Consider the following 14,053-nt stretch of genomic DNA (forward strand, 5'->3'; position numbering starts at 1 on the left):
TTCACATTACACTGCTAAACTCCATAAATATTTGGATATAGCTGTTTTGACTTGTGTTTGTTGATAAACATTGCTATAAGGCTGCCCCCACATAACAAAACCCATTTAAAATACTGAAGTAAATGTTTCTTTCTAATGATGCTGAGAAAAAGCTGTAAACTTGAGTTTTGCAGGGGGCCAGTAGTCAGAGTATTCCACTAGCCATATGCTAGAAAATGTTGTTTGAAGTTTGCTGGTATTTTTAAATGCATTTAACTGATTAACTGGGCAATTACTTTGCAAAATGTTTCTAGCCATAAGAGCAAGGGCAAATACAGTGCTTATGTTTAGGGCTTAGTATGCCCAGTTAAACTACATGATTTTTTTTTGTGAACAAAGAGAAAACTGGAGTATCCAAAGCAAATCCACATAAATATAGGGACATGTAAAACTCCAAACAGTGGGGTTGAGGGCACATTATTGAATCCCAAACCCTGGAGCTGTGAGGCAGAGATCATATCTGCATGCTGCCCAAGTATTCCGTATGAACCAAAAGTGGCTTATAGAGCTGCTATTCCACTTGGGGTAGAGTTCACAAAAGTCTGTTTTAAGGATTAACTATCAGTCACACTCTTTTTTTATAGGCAAATTTGTTGATTCACCAGGGCTTTAAGCTTTCCTAACTATGTGTTGTGTTTTGATTACAGATTATTTAGTTTGTTTCCACTTTATTGCTTACGACTAACAGTTAAAATAAAATGACATAAAAAGAATAAAAGACAGTAAATATCAGTAGTTTTAAATATTCATGTAGGCTGAATTGTAAAATCTCAGATTACATACCAGTATTGAAAATTCCATATGATGATAACAGAAATGCAGTATATAACCCAAAACAATCAAAAATTGAGAAATCGAAAATTGGTAAACAAGTCCCAGGTCATAGTAGACTCTCCCAAAAAGATGAAATCTCAGGGAACTCTGGAAGGTGAAGTCCTTTTCATGTGCCCAAATCCAGGATATTGCTACTCCTGGGGATGGGTGCAAGATATGAAAAGGCCACTGAACCTGTTCTTTCTGAACTCACCTGGGAAATGGCTAGCAGTCCTACACAAGATGATTTGTGCTGCTTAACCGGGACATAGAGTTGCAACAGCTCTTTCAGATAAGCAGAACTCAGGTCAAGTAGGGCATGGAAAGTCAATATTTTAAAAACACGGGAGCTGCAACTGGCAGCCAGTACAGATCCCAAAAAAACTGATATGATATGACCAGATATAGTATTATCAGTTATCGATGTGGCAGTGGAGTTCTGCATCTTCTGCATGCGCAATAAGTCACTAACTGACAGCCAAAGGGACAGAGCTTTAAAGTAGGCCAAATGAGACAACGCCAATGCATTTAACACTGTCAAAAAGTCTGATCTAGATAAACAGTGTTTGATCCAGGTCATATTTCTAAGATGAAAATAGGATGTTTTTTGACCACTGACACCTGATCGCAAAATGTTACCTTGCCATTGAGAATTATACCCAGCTTACAAACCTGCGATACAAATTTCAGCTGATTGTCACCATATATGACAAAAGGCAATAATAATGGAATAATGGCTGGATGGTAGCATTGCACTAAGAGAATCTTGGTCTTGATTGAGTTAGGTTTCAGTCAGTTTGATGGTGTCCAATCAAGAATAGACTCCATGCAGTCTTCCAGAGCAGTAAAATCTAGAACTGGACTCTACGAGAAGGAGAATAAAGCTGGGTGCCATCAGCATAAGACTGATTAGAAAAACCCTTCCCTGAAATGAATGAATGGATGGTGATATCAGCTGCAGAGTCTTTATCCATTAGAACCTAACAGCTGGCAAATATTTATTATAATTGGCTCAAAATTAATGTTTGTACTTTCCCTTTAGTCATGGAGAAGGTACACATATGTAGTACACCAGAATCAAACGTATATTGTGTTGTTATAATGTTGGAGTTATAGCCATTGTTTTATTCATCTCTAAAAGCAATGTTTTCAAGCATTTGAATTGTTCAGGTGGAACAGAGTGAATTGATCTCCAAAATTCAAGATACGTCTCTTCCATGATTTCTGCATCTAAAAGCACAGATTTATTATACCCTGTAACTGAGTATCCAATGTTTTGTTAAAAAAAAGTTTTACTAGAAACTGTCATTGTTTCAGTTAATATACCTCTTCATGGATAGGCACCATCACTAACCTTCATGACCATTAGAATGTTGTCAGGCTGCAGAGCTGCATTATAATTATATTCTTGTCTACAGGGGTGGGAATATTACTATTACTCAGTATAAGGAGTGCATTAGAAGTCCAAGGTCTGTTTGACTAAGGTACTTTTTCTTTTAATAAAATTTTTACCAGAACTAATTGCTTTATTTATATGTCCAGGAAATTTCTTCATTGAGTTAGCATTAAATTAGAAGTAAAACTCATATACATTTTTCCACTGAAGTGATATTTTCTGTCACTGAAAATATGGTGTCATCACAAACATTCCATGCCAAAAGTAGAATGACAGTCATAGGTGAGGTGATTGCGATGTTGCCTCATTAAATGTAGATGGTATATGACTTGTTGCCTCCAGAACATATCTCTACAAAGTTCATATTACATCAGATTTGAAAATCGTATACAGTTAGTAAAACTGTTCATTTTTGTGACTGAAAGGATGACAGCCAAAAATCCCTATCCCTGATGATTGCAAAATGCCTATTCTGACTTCACCACTGATCTGAGTGTTATGTAATGAGAACATTGATAATCCTAGGTGCAGTACATATCTGTGACCTCAAGTATAGTGCCCTGAAATGTTTACGGATGGCTTTACAACTGTGCTTGATGATCACTCTGATGACACAGAGGCACAACATCCATCTGTGCTGTTGGAGTCTCAAACTGATGTTTAGGAATGGGCTTTTTTCAGTGGTAGAGTCAGCCAGAGAGGATAGAATTGAAACAGGCAGGAATCAGGAGAGACTGCTATCTGTGTTGCCTCTGGGTGGAGACGACGAGCCTTGCAGGCAGCCTTCTTGGTGGAGTGACAGGATGTCATAAAATCATTCTAATTGCCACTGACTAAGCCAGGGATGATGACTGGCTTCATACAAACAAAACTTTCCAGTGCCACATTCCATAGGATCCCTTGCTTCCTAAGCACTGCTTATGTGTTCCTCAAGGTTGACTCCACTAGTAGGTGATCTCGTGAGACACAGTAATCACGGGGAGAGCAGGCAAGATAAGGGTCAGGGTAGGGAGAAGTGCAAATAATGAAAAAAAATTGTTGAGATATTGGTATAACATCTAATCCAGGATTTCACAGAAACATTAATGTAGCAGTCTATCAAGTTGTGAGCTGAAATAAAAACATATTTATTTCTCAGTAAAAGTGGCATTTTCGGTTTCTGGACATATGTTAGTACCCCAATATGTACACCCACACATGTAGCATGATATATTACATGAAGTTGATTTGTACTGTCTTTGCACCTAAAATCATTATGCAGATATACCCTAAAGCAGAGTAGCAGTGTATATTTTCATGAAACTATATTGATAGATACCACAAGCAAAACTGCATTTACAGCTGCATAATTCTCATTATTTTCACAACAAACACATTTTTGTGACATAGTTCTAACTAACAAACTGTTAATTTACCAAATCATATCAACATGATGCATGCTCCATTTTAAAAGCCTTAACAAAAATTAAGTGTGGGCTGGTACATTAGAGATGCTGTGATGTGCTTATGTTTATTGGTAATTCAAGGGCATAATCATTCATACAAGCTTAATAGCCGGGTGTCATGGTAACATTTATTTTATAATAAAATCTGAAAGAATTACAGGCATAGGCATTTTTAGGGAGGGAATCAGATCAAGCTTAGAATGGCTATTAAAAGTTAACAGACTGTGAACTTGCAGTAATGAACTGATAAAGATAAAGACGTGATCTTCAACATTAAATTAGTGTTGCACTTGCCTAATCTGCTTGGTTATATCCTTCCCAGGATTTAACCATCAACTAACTTTCAAAGCTTCAAGGCACCTTCCATATACCTCAACTGCCAGGAACTCAAGCAGATCCACATAAAAACACAGTTTAGATGCCAAAAGCTTTGGAGCTTTCTTGCTGCCAAAGTGCACTCCCTCTGCAGGCTTTGTTTAGCGATCTTTCAAGGCTGGGCAGGTAAGTGCCCAGCTGGGGAAAACCTTCTGCAATTTTATTTTTCTTTGGAAAAACTATTTTTTTTTCTATTAATGTATTTTTTTCTACTGTCATGCCTTGCAGGGAAGGCTTTGATATGTGAATGCTTGGGTGAAGAATGTGTACAAATCTGATTTTCTGCCTTTTTTAACCATAAAATCCTTTTTTCCTGTCAGGAGATTTACTGACCCTCTGAAGCTCTGCTACCAGTCTTTCAGATTTCTTTTTTAGCTGAATTATAGAATAGTTACCAGACTCCTTGGTTATTTCTTCCCCTCATGCAAGTAGAAGAAAGCTGCTAGGGAGTCTTTGGGTGGCAGGCTGACTCCTTCACTACCCCAACTGCTGAAGGGTGATTGCTGTGGCCAGATATGGATCCCTGGACTGCTCATTGATGTCCCTCAGTCCCTCTACTGTATCCCAAAGTCTGTAAGGACTGCGAATTAGATAGATGCTCTGTGGCTGTAGGGTTGTCCTCAACAGGCAAGGAAAAGCCACTCCTTTCAGTATCTGGGGAAGGAGGGGGTGAAGGTGTACTTCAAAGCTGCGTTAGGGTGCCTAATCTCCGGATAGTGCCCTGCCATGAGTCAGTCCTTTTCTAGGCAGTCTTCTAGGAAAAGAAAGCAAAACATTAGGAATGTAATTTATCCTGCTTCAGTTACTATGGATATGAAAGATTTGCTGGGATTTGCTAAGGAATTAACTTCTGCTTTTAATGTTTCATATTCTGTTTCTTCACTTCATATAAAGAAAGAATGTTTCCTCTTATTCTGACACTGACTCTGAGTCAGAAGAAGGTGGAATGGAGGGGAGAGTGTTTTTCTTTAGTGTGTTCTTTACAAGATTAAGATTCCGATTCCAAGGAAAGTTCTACTCTGAATCAGAATCTGAGGAAAGTGCTACTTCAGATTTCCCTTCAGGAGAGCTATCTTTTTCTGAGACCTTGGCCAAAATGAAAGCAGTATTTCATTGAGAACAGAATGAAATCCCTATTTCCCAGCAAAGGAATTGTGATTTGTTGCAATTGGATATTCCACAGCCTGAAGCTGTCCCTCCTTTATCTGTTTTAGAGGATGCTTTCTCAGCACCTTGCAGTTTGCCTGACAGTCAGTCTCATGCTTTAAAAAGTCTTATAGGTTATACAAAGCACTTCAGAATCATAAATATCCTAAAGCTGACCATGCAGTTATTTCCTTATCTAAATTCTTTGCTGGTAAACAGATTGTTAATGCTAACCCATTACTTCTGACAAGGATGGGAAAGCTTTTGATAGATTTGTTTAAAAAAAGTTTATTCTTCTGCTACCTTAACTGTCAGAATTGTGAACTGCCAAGCTTGCGTTAATTGTTTTTTTGCTTCTTCAGAGAATATAAGAAAATTAACTGTTAATCCCCACTTATCTGAGTTAAAGAATTCATTGAATGCCTTAATTGCATCTGCTTCTCATGTAATCAAATGGTCTTTAATTTGTTCACATGATTCTGCTGATACAGTCACTAGAACTGTTGCTACTGTGTCAGTTATGAGAAGATTTGCTTGGTTGCATTTTCAAAACTTACCAGAAAATGTTAAAACTAAGATTTTTAGTTCTCCCCTTGGCAAGGATGTTCTGTTTGGCCTTTCTGCTGCTGAGGTTCTTAAAATATTTGATGAAAAAGAGGAAATTATTTAAAGGTTGACACACATTTTCCAACCCTCCTTTTCTAAGTTTAATAATACTTTTTTTCTCTTAACTCAAAAAGTAATTTAAGCATCAAGGTGCTAACAAGTAAAATTTTAAAGAGCAATGGCAAGGAAGCTCCAAAAAGAAAGGAAAAACCTCCTAGAACAAAAGACAGTCCAAAAAGTCAGAAAGAACACTTCCCTCTGAAGGGGCCATTCCCCATCCAACACACGCACACACACTGGCAGTTCCAGTTTAGGTCGGAATTTTACCCAGTGACATCAGATTATTTCAGACATACAGGTTCTGAAAATTCATCCAATGGGGTACAGATGGCAGTGGAAGTCCTTTCTCCTTTTAGAGGATTTCTTCCCATCCTCTATACCAAACACGGTCTGTCTACTGCACCAAGGGTATTTGCAAAGTGTCTGGCTCAAGTAATTGTTTACTGCAGACTTTGAGGCATTCACATCCTTCGATGATTGACTTAATTTTGCAGACTCCCTTTTTCCTGCTGTCGATTATCTTTGACAAGTTTCATGAAACTCCTGATCAAGCTGGGGGTTCAGTTTAATTTACAGTAGTCTTCTTTCATCCCTTCATATTTACAGAATTGTTTTACGGGATATCTTCTGGATACTTCCCTAGGAAGAGCCTTTTTTTTCCCTTTAGACAAAGTCGAACTGTATGAGTAAATATTTCTGATCTTTTCAAACCAGTCTTTGGTATCTACTACAGAATTCTTAGGATTCTGAGTTTCATGGCTTCTATGATTCTCCTGGCCAGATTTCAGTAATGGGTTTGATGAGATATGAGTAAAGAGGAATTAAGACTACTTTGGTCCAAGAGGAGATGCTTTGGAAATTAGAGGAGACAGACTGAAGGCTTTCCAAACTACTGCAGAGACATGATAGTCAAAATATAAGAAATCATCAACAACAGTACCTAGGTCTCTTGGGTTATATCACTTAAATGGTATGTGAAAATGTGCTGTTTACAAAAAATGAACTGTACTACATTTTTTCACATTTAATTTGAAACAGTTGTCCTTGCACCTACTGCTAACATTGTTTTATCCACAAGGAGCAATTGTGAATCAGTGGAAAATCAAACACACAATACAGTCATTTACAAACCTGGACAATCACAGGCCAAGAGTGTTGGCCTGAAAGTCTGAGAAGCAGATGTCAAATAGGATATGGCCTAACACACTGAGCATGTGATACACCATTGGTAACTTTTGTTTTCAGAAGCTGCATCTGTCTGTCTAACCACATGGGTTCTCTCAGAGATGCAGTTAGGTATCCCTCACACAACATAAGGATTTTATATTCTGATTTACAAGCCTGTCAGTGTCTGCTTGGGGAACAGTGTCAAAGGTCTTCGCCAAGTCCAAATATGTTGTGTGCACTGTGTTACCACTGTTTACTGCTTTGATAACTTTTCAAAAAAATAATGAGGTTAAAGAGGCAAGACCTTCCTTTGACAAAATTGAATTTATGAGTGTCCAGGGTTAAGAAACTTTAAGTACTCTTATTAATGAGGCCTGAGATATAATATGCTTTATATATTAAGCTAGTAGTTTACATATTAGGCTTGTGGTGCAAAGTTACCTAGGGCATTATGCTCAGTAATGGTTGGGTCACCCTTGTTTAAAAACATTACAATTGTTTTTATTCAGCCTTTACAAATGTAAGCAATGGAGAGGCTTAAGTAGGTATTCAACTGGGTCATATCTGGCACTGACAAACAGGAAACCTGAGTGGAGCAAAATTTGCACTGAATTTGTGAGCTAGGATATTAACTATTTCTGTTGGGCCATAGCCAGTATTATTGTGGACTAGCTCCAAACATTATTGGGTGTTAGTACTTAAATCCCTGATATAGTTAAAAGTATGTAGCTCTGATGATGTTCTTTTCATTCTTCCTCACAAATGTGTCTAGGATCCAATCCTCTGATCCGACTCAGTCACATCTAGATGATTTCAGATCCAAGCCTTTTGCTCCTCCCTCTACCCATAATGCTCTATTCCACCCCCCAACTCCCCAGATCTCATTACTCACCATAGTTGCAAGATGGAAAGATCCAGCTTTCAGAGTAAGAGTGTCTTTTTTATATTTTTGTCAAGTAATTATTGTACTTTGTTTCTTATGATTCTTTCATATCATTACTTTAGACTTAGTCTCCTCCGTCAGCGTGTCACAAGCGTTAGGACTTTTCTCGTTTCTGTTGTGTGTCTCCCTCTCGTACCACTCATGGTACTTGACTGACTTCCTATTACTAAGTACTTTTATATATAATTTTTGTAGTTTTATATATATATCTATATATATATATATATCTATATATATATATATATATATATATATATATATATATATATACACATATATATATATATATATATATTCTATTTAAAAATATATATTGTTTCTTTATATCTGTGTTGACTTTCTTGGGTTAAAGTCTACTGTAGCTTAAGTCTTTAACCTCAGGTTGAACTGTGTGCTTTTGAAAACCCTTTTTTTTTTCTTTTAGGGTTTACTGCTCTCTGCTGCCTTCATGTCACAGAAACCAGAGAAGCCTATGGGTTTCAAAAAGTGCACTTCTTGTGGGCATAAGATTCCCAATTCTGATGCCAACAAGAAGTGAGTATACTACTTATGAGCTGCCCACCTGGATTCTCCTTGCACCATTTGTGCAACCTTTAATCCGAGAGCTCTCTTGGATCATAGGAACAAACTTATTTTGAAAGGATCATTCCCTGCTGAGGCTCAAACCCCATCTAAACAGTCTGAAATGGTCTCGGAGCCGGGGAAATGACACCATCCCAAATCTCTGATGACCTCCTTGGAGCTGGCTGAGAAGTTGAGGATAGTCTTGGATATGACCCCCTTGGATCCGAGGCCTATCAGGCCACCCTTGGATCCTCAACAATCTTCAGATCCAATGGGCTTGGCCCCGACTACCAGTTCTTTCCTTCCATCCACCAAATAGTGAGAAATGAAGAAAAGCGAAGAACAATATGGTGAAAAATCAATTGATGGAAGACTTAGGTGGAGGAAAAGAAAAAAGTAGTGATATGAGAATGAGACAAAAATGCATAAGATTAATAGTGATTTATGCATATAATATAGCAGAAAATTGTGTGAATAAATTAAAAGTTGTGTTACTAAATATTTCAATAGTGGTGGTAGGAGATTTTAACTGTAATGTGCGGGGAAAAGGAAAAATAACACAATATTAAAATCTTAGGGAATTAAAATGAGGAAATTTAAAAGTAGGAAAGAATAAAGAATGGACGTATAAAAGGAGGATTTTTAAGACTGAAATGACAGAAGGATTGTTGATGGCAGAGTTTTCAGATCTTAAAGGAGTATGGGCTAGAATAGGGGAAGATAGTTAAATTATAAAGGGGGGATAAAGAGTTAACTGCAAAATTTAAAATGGATGGATGAAGGAAGGTATAATGGAAGATGACATGGTGGAGTGATAAAATTTATATGTATTAATGTGTGCACTGCGCTGTGGTGCAGACGTAGCATTGTCGGCTCACAGCAAGAGGTTCTCTGGTTCTATTCTCAGCTGGAATGCCTTCTGTGTGGAGTCTGCATGTCCTCCCAGCATTCGTGTGGGCTTCCTCCAGGTGCTCCGGTTTCCTCCCATGTTACAAAGACATGTCTAGAGCATTTCTTCCTGGGCCTCCACTGAAAATTGGCTTCGTTCCAAGTTGGACTTTCCCAATTAAAAGATGTTAAATAAATAAATAAATATGGAAAAAGGATGAAAGAAAACAGAAAGTTTTGGAGGCCTATAACACTAGGAAACCCTGACTAAAAAATATTTATGAATATACTGTTGTAAAAAAACGGATGGAAAACACATTGGGCAAGGTAGCAGGAGAAGATCTCTCTGGTATAAAAGGAAGCGAGGTGAAAGAAATGTTATAGTAAAATATGTTGTAGTTATGATACTGAAAGAAAATAAATAAGTAAGGCTTATAGCATGAGACATAACTAAAGCCTTTGATAAATTAAGCCATGAAGCTCTCTGGCAGATTTTTAGAGGCATATGGCGTAGGAGAAAAATGTTAATGTAATGTTATGAAAATTCATGGGTACAAGTTATAATAAATGGCTAGATGATAACAAAATAAGTATTAAGAGAGGAGTAAACAAGGATGTCCAATGAGTTTGTGTTTATTTGATTTAGTAGTGAATGTAGTAGTACAGGGATCTACTTCACTTACCCGAACGGCCACATCACCGACTTTCACTTTGCTGAGACGAAAGGACCGACAAACCAGAAGACCGACTTCCGGAACACTGACTTTCCACTCAAGGTAAGTAACCGCTTGGCTATCCCGGAAAAAAAAAAACTAACAAAAGTAAATCCCCACACCCCCCTAACTAAATATACCAACTCCAAGATCGCACTACCGCGGGAGTAAGGAGCAAAGTTCAACAGGATGGCCAAGTGGTTACTTACCTGTAGTATGGATACGTATGTATGATATGAGGGAGTCAAATTGTGAGATGGAAGGAAATGGTTATATTATCAATATCTATGATATATGCAGATGTTTAGTTCTTATAACAAAAGCAAGGTATTGAAAAGTATTTTAATAAGGATTGAAAAGCTGTTTAAAAAGCTAAACTGCAGTGAAAATGAAGTGTGAACGATTTGGTGAAAAAGAAAATAAATGAAATACATTTCAGAAGAAAAGAAATAATTTTGGGAGAAAGATTATGTGTGTAGGAAAGTAAGTCAATGGAGAGAGGCACTGGAACAAATTAAAAATGTTAGCTTGGTTTAAAAGTTTTATTTAGTTCAGAAAAAGTCACATATGTTGTATACTTGTGTATTAAAACATAACATATTTAGGGGGATATATACTTGTTTCTCAATCAAATGTGAAAAAGTTTTGATATTTCTTTAGCTTCATTTGGGGCTTAAGGCTGAACCTGGTGAGAAGAGGGATAATTTATAATAAAAAAGAAGGTTGTTTGAATTTAAAAAATCCAGTGGTGCATGAAAAATGTATGCATTTATTTGAGGTAATGAGAAAGGAAAAAAAAACAAAAATAAGTAAGATATTATATGAAAAATGTATGGGAATCAAAAAAAGGAGAAGACAAAAGAAAAATAAATATGAGAATAAAATTAAATTATGGAAGTTAAAAGTCAGGTTGATCAGAAAAGAAAAAAAAGTGATTTGAACTACCCCATTATAAACTTGGACTCAAACATGACCTCTAACCTGCGGGTCCAGAGATTCCTGGACATTTCTAAACACTAACATCCTGGATCAGATAGTCCACATGCCAACTAGGGAAGCAAACATAAATATACCAAACCTGGTCCTCACTAACATGGGAGAACCTTACACTCCCACAGTGTAATGTCCTCTCTGGTAAGGTAGGGACCATAAAGCTGTCTCCTTTGAAATAAAAATAAAACATGTGACCTCAACTAATCTTGTAGCATTTAGAAACTATTCTAAGGCAAACTTCCTATTATTATTTGACAGAATATGATTTTAGAAAAATGTTTAGTGTACACGTGTAAGAAAATAAAAGAAGATGGAAAAAAACAGTAAAAGACAGATGAAATAAGTTTTCAACTGTTTATGAATCAGAATATTTTTGTGGAGAGTTTTATTAGACAAGTTAATAAAAGGAATATGAAATGTAAGGGGATGGATGAAAGAAAACTTAGAGAACGAGAAACAAAACATTGTTTTTTGGATTGCAAAAAGACTAAAGAATTTTGAGAAAAGCTTAAAAATCAATATAGGCAGGAAGGACTTAAATGTATAAATATGAATATGATATTATATGGGGTGTATGGTAGAGATCTGATATTAATAAATTGGATAAAGTACTGTTTGTGACAATATGGGTGCTGTGGAAAAAAGATGTGAGAATTTGTTCTATAACAAGAAAATGGTAGAGAATGATGTATTAGCTGAAGTAAGAAGATGGTTATGGAAGAAAGGGTTGGGGAATAGAGGGTAAAAATAAAAGAAAAAAATGAAAAAATACAATTATTTTTTGTTGATAACTTGTAAGTATGAGTATGTGTAAAATATAAGTATGAGTGTATACTTTCATGATCAGAGACATGTGCAAGGACAATATAATGTTGCTTAACAAAGATGGACCACTTTCTATATGTGAAAGTGATGTATTTAACATAAGGATAGACCTGTAGGAGTTGGGTACATCTTGTCTGACATTTTTTCCCAGTTCTCCAGCCTGGAGATGAGTAACACCTTGTTGTTTTAAGATGGTTCCTTTTTTTCTTTGCCTTATGATTATGTTGAGAGTGTTTGCTGTCTAAATCAAAGAACTGGAGACTGAGGAAGAGTGATGCATGATGGGACTGGGGAGAATGCCAGAAATTGTAATAGCTGAGTAGTCCTAATAACTCTGATATATAGTCCTAATGGTTACTGAAAATAGGCATACTTGGCAACTTTGTTGTTATAAGTAAATAGCTTTAGATCTGATATTGTCTTTTCCATCAAACTCGACATATGGGTATTTCTGATCTGACATTTGGCAACTTTTTAGAGACTCAGATCCAGGGCGCAGGCTTCTGCCCCACTACCCATAAGTCCCTTCTGTCCACCTAGTACCCCATATCTCATTTGCTGCTTGTTAGGCTTAGTTGCGATCTGTGGGCTCAGTGCTTAGATGGTTCTGTAAGATAGGTCTTCTTGAGTTTTGATAATATTTTCAACATTCCTTGATGTTTTGACTTTTTATTAGTGATAGATTGCTAGTGTGGGTAAAAAGGCACTGCTTGCAGGTACAAAATCCCCATTCTCTTTCTGTTAATTGTTGAAGTGGGTCATTTAGATGTTTATATGTGACTTATGTGATTCCTTTGGGGTTAGGGCCCTAGTTGATAGGTGAAACAAATTGGTGTCAAAGGGTCTTCTTCATGCCACTGTAGGAGAAATGACTCCCCTCTGGTCTGGCTTCAGCTTCCCCTTCTGGAAAGATGCCTGGGGATAAGATCAAACCAGCCAAGGGAAAGGGAAAACAAGAAAGAAAGGGGTGAAGAGAAAGAAAATGTCAAGAAATAAACAAACACAAGCAAATGAAAAGGAAAAAGGTCAAAAAAGGTCTCCAGAATCCTCAGGCATGCCAGGCTCAGCGCCAAATGCTCCAAGACTGTTGGATCTGAGTACTGCCATGAAATCCATTTGGATATGATCCCCTTCTCCACCGAGGTTTTCTCCGGAGCTAGCTAGTCATCTACTCCGTTCCCCTTCTTGACAGAGGAGATCAACACATTGCTTTTCCAGGCCCCCTTTGGTGACATCATCCTTGAGTCCTTTTGGTTGTTGAAAGGTCTACCTGCAGCCAGCATCGACAGGATGATGCGGACGTTTCTCTGGACCAAATCGAAAAGGTGTTCCTCACCTCAACCCTCACTGAGGGTGACAGGTCTGGTTCGTACAACCCCCCCCCCCTCCAGTTATCTCCTTCTCAGGTCCAGCCTTCAGATCTGATGATCGAAAAGCCGAGTGTTCCTGCAGGGTATCCTTGCCAAAGCCAATAGCTTGATCACCTTTGACTCCGACTGTCTCTCTTACCCACTCAACTGGACATTGGACCTTGAGGGGTCTTGGAGGTAAGTGGTCAGTTCCAGGGGTCAGGTTGACCACACGCCTGTCAGAGCCATCCCTTCCCTTAGGTACATCGGCTTTGGACAGTTTGGCTCTGATGTCAGGAGAGCAAAACACGGTATGCTGTGGGCAACGGTTTACCCACGCTCAAAGGAATTTTTTTCCCTGAACCAAAAGTATGGAAAGAGGTTGTCATTTTCAGGTCCCAGGATTTTGCTCAAGACAATTCAGGTGATAAACCTCCCTTCCTCTGGCAGATGGGGAAACAACTTTAATGGTGGTTGCCCCAGTGGCAGAGGTGGCCCACAGAATGAAATGCTTCAGGTTTCATTTACCATGAAACCCTTCCAGTGCTCTTGAATGGTTGACCAACTGCTGCACTCTGGAGGCAGTCAGAGGGCACTTATCTGTGCACCCTTAAGCCTGGTTGGCTATCACACAAGATTTCTTGGGTGCAGAAAGTCATAACCAGAGACTATGGTATTCCCTTTGTTTCCCATCAACAAACCAAACGAAAACTTCCCCACATTCCACCCAG

The 14,053-nt window shown here is 37.8% G+C and overlaps 1 protein-coding gene across 1 annotated transcript in view; it reads left to right on the top strand.

Annotated features, from left to right (window-relative positions):
- Nucleotides 1-14,053, top strand: part of CSTF3 (cleavage stimulation factor subunit 3) — a 1,368,849-nt gene that overhangs the window by 1,233,915 nt on the left and 120,881 nt on the right. The window lies entirely within an intron of this gene.

This window comes from Protopterus annectens, chromosome 17.part0 (assembly GCF_019279795.1).
Source record: "Protopterus annectens isolate FY-2018-M chromosome 17.part0, PAN1.0, whole genome shotgun sequence".
Taxonomy (NCBI): Eukaryota; Metazoa; Chordata; order Ceratodontiformes; family Protopteridae; genus Protopterus; species Protopterus annectens.